General features: G+C 34.1%; 1 long non-coding RNA gene across 1 annotated transcript in view; it reads left to right on the forward strand.

Moving 5' to 3' along the window:
• Positions 1-376: 376 nt before the first annotated feature.
• LOC110020445 overlaps positions 377-9827 on the forward strand; it is a 10777-nt gene continuing 1326 nt past the window's right edge. Inside the window, exons 1-3 of the long non-coding RNA XR_002293523.1 lie at positions 377-584; positions 2116-2379; positions 4578-4690. This is a non-coding gene — a long non-coding RNA (uncharacterized LOC110020445). The remainder of the gene's footprint in view (positions 585-2115; positions 2380-4577; positions 4691-9827) is intronic.

Consider the following 9827-nt stretch of genomic DNA (forward strand, 5'->3'; position numbering starts at 1 on the left):
CCTGAGAATATTCTTGGTGTTATAATAACACAATAACACATCAATAACACATGAATAACATGCAATAACACATGAATAACGCGCAATAACACATGAATAACACAGGAGAGAATATTCTCCATGTTACTGCGCCGTTTTTCTTACTCCGCCGCGCGACATCGAGATATCGTGACGTGTTTTGATTGGCCACGCACTTAAAAATAACGTCCCAATAACATATGAATAACGCGCAATAACACATGAATAACACATGAGAGAATATTCTCCGTGTTACTGCGCCGTTTTTCTTACTCCGCCGCGCGACATCGAGATGTCGTGGCGTGTTTTACTTAAAAATAAAGTGGTTAGTGTACTGATGTAATATTTCTTCGTATCGCACATATAGCTAGCTGGGAAGGCAACGACGGGATCGCAGAGTACAAAGCCCTCCGAAACTCCCAATTTTCTCCTCCTTCAGCTCTGCTCCTACCCAAAATTATTGAGGAAGGCAACCCTCGTCTTTCTCCCCCTTCCTCTCGCGCTTCAGCTTCTCTAAATCCCGTAAATCAGTCTTCCAACGGGATTTTCTAAATCCTGGATGTAAGGTAAAATTGAGGAAAAACGGGATTTAAGAACCTGTAGGATTTTAAAATGTCATTTTTTGCTGTTTCGCAGGATTTAGGTTAAATTCTTCGTAAATCCTGTTCAAATCCTGCTACCAAGTACACACTTAAGCAGGATTTGTATTGTGTTGTGGGAATGCTCAATTCAGGCTTTCTGCTGTGTTATTCCTATTTGGTGGCTCAATGTGGTGAAATTGTATAATTGATTTGTTTGACTAATGATTCTCCCACTTGTACCATGGAAAGCCAGTCTGATTTTTGCATTTAGTTGTTATTGATGTCATCGCCTAAACCATTTCTGTTTGGATCATTGATATTGTTAGTAAGGCTGTGTTTGTATTTGGAGAGCTTTGAAGTTCTAAGTTGCAGAAATATTAATTTTTTAAAGTTGATTGAGACTCATAAAATTTTTGTAGCTGCCTTTCTATCTGGTAACCTCAACTTTCAATCCAGCTATTTAATTAAGCTTATTGACTCGCCACAACAACAACAACAACAAGCCTTTTTCCCAATTAGTGGGGTCGGCTACATGAATCCTTTTTCTCCATTGTGTCCTATTGAGTGTCATATTTTCATTTTTATTCTAATAAATTAAGATAATTTTTATACAATGTGCCCAAGGCTTTTTTGTTCTACCTTTGCCTTTCTTAACATAAGTCGGATCTAAAACATCTACTCTCCTCACCGGATCATCAAATGGTCGATGTTTAATGTGACCAAACTATCTAAGACGACTCTCTCTAATCATTCCTGCCATTGGAGCTACACCAACGCTTTCATGGATTGATTCGTTTCACATTTTGTCTCAAAGTGTCAAGCCACTCATTCACCTGAGCATTCTCATCTCAACAACGCTTAACTTAGGTTTATGCTTCTCTTTTAAAGGCCAACATTCTATGCCATAAAGCATTGCAAGTTTCAACACCGTCTTATAATTTTTTCTTCAAGTCTAAGCTGTACTTTCCTATCACACAATAGGCCCGATGCACTCCTCCACTAACTAACATAAAGCATTAGCACAAGATTGTATTCAAAGTCAAAAGATCTTAAGCTAGCAGATGCCATAGAATGGATGACTCAGATAAAATTTATAGCTTACTCTGTAAAACCAATTTGTACAAGAGTTTAGGATTAATAAATTGTCATATTTGCATTGTTTTCATTTGATTAATCATCTTTTCGCTTCCTCATTTAGATGCTATAACCTTTTTTAAACATATAAACAACATTGACGGCTATTAAAAGGGTTAAATAAGGAATTTAAAGTGACTTCAAATCCTCCATCATTGAAACAACATATTTCAATGTAATCATATTTTCAATCAAATATTTTTCAGCCACTTCATGCCATTTATTTTGTTTGAAGCCTTTTCATTTACTTTTAAAAAGTACTTTTTTGTCATTTTTTTTAATAAGATTTTGTTTCCCAAGCTTTGCTTTTAACATTAGTAAGTATCACAGATTTTTTTATATTTACTGTACAACTAATCTTGTTTCCACATTGTAATGTTAGCCATGAAGCTTCAGAGACAACAATCACTTTCATGGGGGTGGAAACTACATCTGATGTAACGCTGATTAAAAGAGTGCTAGGATACTTTAACATGCCAGTTCCTGCAGATTATTTGGATAACCATTCAACAGCAAATTTAGTTTCCGGAGCAATCTTGATTATCTTTGGTTCCATTTTATTTTTGGTGTTCACGTTTGCTGCAGTAATATCAAAGCTTCTTCCACCATTTGATAACAAACTTTTATTTGCTATTCAGAATGATAGGTAAGTTGTTATTTTATCAACGTAAAGCAAAATCATTTTGACCTGGAAAAGGTGTTCATAATTTTAGTTTGTTTTTTCATAATTTAGATTTCATGTTGTGTTAGGAATTTGTTATATATTTTTGCTAATGAGTCAAAGCTGATTATGTTTTTATCTAGATTGTTTCTTATAAAAAAAATCCATGATTAACTAGTTGAAAAAAGCTTTACATGTCCAAAGAGATTGGTGCCAACTGATTTGACACAGATTAGAAGGCTGTTTTCTAACCTCTTAATGGTTCTTCTTCTTACATGACTTGTTTTTAATGGAATTAATTTCACGCTGTATGTATTGCCTTTCTTTTGGAAGTGTATACTAACAACAACAAAAAACTTTTATCCCACTAAGTGGGGTAGGTCGACTGCATGAATTCATTGTGTCATATCTAGTGTCATATTTTCATTTAATTCTAATAAATTACGATCATTTTTTATAAAACATGCCCAAGCTTTTTTAGGTCTACTTCTACCTCTAACTTTCTTAGCTTAAGTTGAATCTAAAACATCTCTCGTAACCGGATCATTAGATGGTCGACGTTTACTATGATCAAACCATTTAAGGTGACTCACTCTAATCTTGTCTGTCACTGGAGTTACACCAACCCTTTCATGGACATATTCATTTTGCATTTTGTCTCTGTGTCATGCCACTCATCCACCCAAGCATTCTCATCTCAGCAACACTCAATATAGTTTTATGCTTTTCTTTTATAGGCCAATATTCTGCAACATAAAGCATTGCATGTCTCACCACCATCTTATAAAATTTTTCTTTAATTATAAGCGGTACTTTTCTATCACACAATAGGCCCGATGCATTCCTCCACTTCAATTTTCCAACCTGAATTCTACTAATAACATCCCCATCTATATCACCATCACTTTCTCTTAGAAGTATCTGATGTAAATTTGTATTGGAAATTCATTTGTTTGTTTAAGAGTGAAATACTTGTAATTGGATGTACCATAATTTATTATCAAAGGAATTCTACAAAGAACTGGGATTCATAATTGATTTTGAGGGATGAATCTGCAATCAAATCCATTGGAGAAAGTGGGAATAAAATTTGTAAGAGGTGGGGCAGTGGGAAAGGCCCAACTGCCATATTGATAGTGGTGCCTGTTTCTGGGGGCCAAACTTGAATCATTATTGGAATCAAACTAAACTGGTTCAATTTAGTTCATTTTCAGTTCAAATTATAAATTAAGATTCAGTAATCGCAGATGGTGAGATTTGTGTTTTGGTGTTACAAACCTCAGGGATTAAGTTAACAAAGAAGTGAAAGAATTGTTCATGATTAAGAAAGCAAGAGATTAACTGCGGGCATTACAATTGCAAAGGGTATCTTTAGGAATAAACTTTCAGTTTTGAGTTTAATTCGATTTTGATTGACCCAAATGTTGCTGCCAAGAACTAACCTGGGATGTCAGTTTTAGATATTGCATCATGTATATTTCATTAGGAATCTAAACTCTAAGCTAGCCTACAATTTTAAGCTTTTTAAGACAATTTATTTGTTTTATGATTTAAATTTGCACGGTCAAACTTAGTCGGTAATTTTAACACCCTACAGTCTGTAAAAAAATCATGTGAGGATTGTTTTTTGCAACATTTGGGGCACAGCCTGCTAATAAAAACATTCTGCGTCAGAATTCCTCCATTTACCACCCTTTTTCTGTAGACTAAAGCTATAATGGAAGATTGTTGGCATACTTCAGTTATACAGTATTTGGATGATAGAAGGCTTCATGCTGTTTTATTAACTTTCAGTATAGATGATTCATTTCAGGAAGATATACATACATCTCACTCAATTTTTATGTATTGACATATTTAACACTTTAAACTTCAATTTTTGCATACATACCACGCTATTTTTGCTGTGATATGAAAAATTTGACTTTGCATACATACCACGCTACCTTTGCGTGAAAAGGTACATTCCACTTTTTAGAAGTTAAAATGGCGGTATATTTGATGTGATATGAAGAATTTGAGTGGTATAATAGCAAAAATAAAAATTTAAGTGTTAAATATGTAAGTACATAAGAATTAGGTGGTATGTATGCAAATTCCTTTTTTTTTTTAGTATATCAGCCAAGGACAAGTATGGATTCCTACATGTAATGTTTACTGCTTATTTTGTTTCTGTTGTGCAGATATTACTGCTTGTTGGTACCTTTGACTCTACCTGTAGTCATTGTGGCTGTATATTTTCATTGGCTAAGTATGAAGCTATTCAAGCATGCTTGAGGAACATCTTATCTGTAAGGTCTATTTCTGATCCCCTGAAAACTTATCAAATTTTACTATTCATGAATTTGCTATATTACCCTTATTTTTTTCTTCTTTCAAGGAGATGCCTTTGCTATGAGAAGGTCTGTGGAAAGTGAGTAATTCGACTATATGAGTAGCCAAATTAAAAATTATGTGTGTTTGGTCTTAGGAGTTGGTAGAGAGTCTTCTCTTTGATTGGAAGATCGGATTCAAAGCCTACGCTAATTATTAATTTCTAATTTAGTTAGCACTGAGACTCAAATTCCAAACAAATGGGGGCATTTATGTATATATCGCCTAATTCATATGTATTTAAATATCTAACGCCTAAATATTATTTTTTAGATTTATAACACCCAAATCTTTCATGTCACATAAAAATACCACTTTTAATTTTTAAAAGTGAATTACAGATTTTCTTGCTTAGGTAAGATGACATATTTGTAAAAGATGAAGTTTAGGTGATGATATGTAAATACATTTTATGTATGTAAATCATCAACATAGTGTAGCCGCAAAACAATTTTTAAATCCAATATTAACTGCTTGAATACGAAGAAGGCTCATAATCTTAAAAAGGCTCAATAAATTACAACCAATGGCACATAGCAAAAAGATGGCGATTAAGGGTCAATTTGGGATGGTTATAGTTTTTTTGTGAATATTGGTGCAAAGTTGTGATAGTAAAAACAAATTGTTAGAAAGTTAAGATGAAAATAATAAATATTTTTTCCTAATAAGTTAGGCATCGTTTTTTACAACCATTCATCTTAACATATCTAATCGTAAAAAATCTTATTGCTATATAATTTTTAGAATGTAGCAAGAAAATAATTTCTCAAATAGAATTGTGTTGGCAATCTGAAATATAACGCGAATATAAAGTTTTCTCAAACATGCTCTAAAAGAGTCGTCCAAATTGAAAGAAAATCAATCATCACTTATGTCAAATATTCCAAGTCACCAAAAAAAAATTGTTTAACAGTGAAGAAAATATTTTGTTTAGCATGGCCATATAAAAAAAAATATCTGTCTCCTACCTTATAACATTCTCTTAACAATAGAAGTTCTTATAACACCTAAGCATTTCGAAAGCCCAAATACAATTGAAGGTAGTAGCTACTAACCTTGATATTTTGCCCATTACAAACCTTGAACGTTATTGAGATTTTATAATAATAGAAATAATTTTGATAGTCTTCCAAAACCAAGAAGAAGGGCTGGTAGTAGTTTTTCAGGGAAATTGTTAAAAGTTACACCAGCAGAAATGAGTCCAGCCGAGCTTAAATCATGCCTAATTTGAGCTTAGATTGTTTGTCAAATTACATGCTCGAGCTTTAGTCATGTTCAAATGACAAGCTCAAGCTAACCGGAGAAGCCACCAAATGATCAGTGGCGGGAGAGAATAATAAGTGCTGCGGCAGTTCACCAGAGAAGCATTGACTGCAATTCCGGCCACTCAAGCTAACTCGTGAGCCAACGAGCCAAGAATCGACGAGCTTGAGCTCAAAATTGAGCTTGTGGCTCGAAAAGCTCAACTCAAGAGCTCGATAACGTTTCAAGCCCAAGCCAGCTCGCGGAGTGGCCCTACCACTAGCTGCTAAGCAAGAAAGAGCTAATAATGATTTTTTAGATTCTTGTGCTTTTGTACGAATAGTTAAGATTGAGGGGGAATGGAAAACTATGACCACTAGAAGTTTGTTAGCAAAGTCTTTAACAAATAAAAATCTTTTTATCTGGTAGTTTATTATTTTATCGGTTGCTTTAGCCTTTAAGAATGCAAGTTGCTCTAAACAATTATGGAAAGTTATTGTTGAGAGAATATATAATTAGTTACAAACTATGAAAAAAGAGAAATTTTTGTTTAACTGCTGATCTAGAAATTCAGTTTATCAAATGGAGCTTATTAGCCAGATATTTTAGGCATTTCTTTTGATAACAAAAATGTTGACCCATACAATCTTTAAGAAAGTTGCAAAGAAGAAAGTATTTTAGAAATGATTATGGTTTCAGCTTCCCTAAACAATAGTAGATAGAAAATATTAAGATAAAAAATATTATTTTGTAGCAATTGGTATCACAATTAGGGTTGTAAATGAGCCGAGCTTGAGCGAGCTCGGGCTTGGCTCGTATTTGGCTCATTTGAAATTAGCTCTTGTTCAAAATTGCTCATAAACAATGTATTCGTATTTGGCTCGATTTACATATTCTTGTTCGTGTTCGACTTGTATTCGTCTCGAAATTTACTCACTTAAATTAATTAGAAAAAGTAGTTGTAAGGTGTTGTATTCGAACCTACACCAATTCTATGCAATAGAAGACATAAAATCATATAACCACATGAGTTGTTATGATTTAAACATAAATATAAATATATATAATAAATTATCATATAAATAATATAATTTCGAGCTAAAAGAGCCGAGCATGATTGAACAAAGGGTTGTTTATGTTCGGTTTATTTATAATTCGAGCTTAAAAAATTGTTCGTGTTCGGTTCGTTTACTTAATGAATGATTTGAACACAAGTTACTTAACAAATCAAACATGAGTTGTTCATGAACAACGATCTCTTTTGACAGCTTTAACCACAGTATTTCACAATAATACAAAGCAACTCTTCAATAGAAAATATAAGAGATAAAGGGCATGCTCATCCAAAGCTACAAGAGATAAAGGGCATGCTCATCCAAAGCTACAGGCAAAATTAAATTTTCATGAAGCCTTGTTAAAAAAATAATTTAAAAAAACAAAAATTAAATAAAATATAAGATATATATAGATATATAATCAATCAATAAATAAACACCTATGTCTCGTTTTGTTTAGGATTAAAAGCAGCACATTTGAATCAAAAAAATTATTCTTGAAATGTTAACTAGTATTATAAAAAAATATTAAAATAATGAAAGTTTAATCTATAATCTTGTTGACCTCATTTTCGGATGAGGTCTTCACTTCTCTCCTTAGAGCATAGGGTCTAGCTTTAGGCTTCTCTTATTTGACCCTCCTAGAGGACTAGTACCGGACCCACGCCATTTAAAAAATTCGAGCCACCTCGTCACTCATTCGAGTCTCGCATGGGTGGTCCCGAATCCTCGGCATTTCGTTAAGTTGATTAGGATCGACACATGAAACTCGAGTCGAGTTTCTACATTAATAGGAGCAGCCCCTAGGGAAACTCTTGGAACCCGAACGCTCAATAACGCCGCATTTTGCGCACGCATCGCACCCACATGATTTTGAATTGAATTAACTCGCCCGTCGGCAAACTCATCCGGACGATCCCGGATGACAAAACAGACCACATGGATGCGTCTGGGACGTTGACTTTAGCTAGGAAGGACATCCATATTGTTATGGTTTCGCGTGCGAGCGACTAACACGAATATCGATGCACGTTTTTTTCACCAGCTAAATTTTCCTAGTCTAAACAACACATAGGATTTCGAGATAGTTCGTCCTGCGCGATGTAAATCCTCACCCTCTTTTAGGCTTCTGCACAGTCATACTGAGTAATATAAGTCCTAACTTGCCTTAGGTTTCGAGGTTGTCTTCCAAAACGACGTAAGACCTCTTATCTCTGCGGGTTATTTGCATAATCAGTTATTATGCAAGTATAAGTCCCAAATAATAAAATTGACATTATTGAACACTCAAATAACATCCTCTCTAAAACACAACAACACTGTGGGATAGTTTAGGAAGTCACTGGGGTTTCTCCTCTGGATCTATGACGTCCCCTACCTTTTACTTTCTTTGGACTCCTGAAAATAATTGTTCTCATTTAAGTCACTCCCACTTGTCTTCCACATCATACCGTGAAAACCTGAACTATGAATTCTTGAAGACTTGTACCTCTGATCATTATCCAGAGTTTTTTCAAGTGACCTCCGTCATTTGGGATGTAATTAACTATAAGAGTTTGCCTTTATAGGGAACTTGAAACCTAGGTAAGATAAACCCTATTTAATCTTTGTATTAAATAGAGAAATTTGTCGGTCACACATAAAAGGTTCGCGGACTAAATGGATGTCACAAATCTCTTAGTTTGCAAGATTGGGTCTATCATTGGGGTCTACACTTATCTCTCAGAATGTGTAGTATTCAAGGTATCGGACACGATTATACAAAATATTTAACTAATGAGATCAATTCAGTTTCATTTTCTAAAAATTAAAACACTACGTTCATAATCCAAACTATATACTTTATATTTAAATTAAATTTTCAAAAATCGTATTTACAAAATCCATCGAAAAGTTGACCGACAAATCTCCTCACGTGCAAGCTCGGAAGGCTTCACCCAACCTGAACCCGAACAGTCTCCACATGGGCTTTGGCTTGCCTCTGCCTCCACCTTGCCTCCAAGCCAATTGAGCTCGGTGTGGGCTTTGGTTCGCCTGAACTCTGCTCTACCTCGACCGCTACACCATCTTAGGTATCAGCTCCATCCCGGCCTAGCTCGTCTCTGCCTAGGCTCAATCCCCAAAGGGGTACTCACATGTGATAGGGGTTTTGCGAAGGATTGTTTGTGTGGGTTTAGGACTTTCTTTTAGCATCATATTTTACTTGTTATTTTTAATTTTAGTTGCTCTTAGATTTTTTACTATGATGATGATTTTTTAGATGTAAAGTGCAAATGCAGAGTTGAATAAATGGTTGGTTTTTTTTTTTTTTTTTTTAATTCTCTTAACTAATAAATTTTCATTAAAAATGTTAACATATTGCAAGGATTTTTTGTTTTGAGTTTTGTTGATTTTAGATTAGCTTTTATAGTTTCTTCTTTCAATTTGATAAATTTCAAGTTTAGGTTGTTTTATTTTCATGATTCAAATTTTGATTTTGATTTCTTTTTAGTCAATAAAGAGGGCCATTTTTTTCTGCAATTCTTATGTATTTACATATCCGATGCGTAGACATCGATTTTTACATGATGGACATTTAAATACTATAGCACCTAATTATTATTTATTTACAACTTGTGTATTTCTAACACACATCAAATATCTTATTTTAACTTCATTAATTTGTAATGGTTGGCTGCAATACTCTGTTATATCTCCTCAAATGAAGGTGCTTGTGAATTTGTGTCTCAGCAACTTTTTCGAATACATGTTTTATTGAACCGC

This window comes from Phalaenopsis equestris, unplaced genomic scaffold, assembly GCF_001263595.1.
Source record: "Phalaenopsis equestris unplaced genomic scaffold, ASM126359v1 Scaffold000096, whole genome shotgun sequence".
Classification (NCBI taxonomy): domain Eukaryota; kingdom Viridiplantae; phylum Streptophyta; class Magnoliopsida; order Asparagales; family Orchidaceae; genus Phalaenopsis; species Phalaenopsis equestris.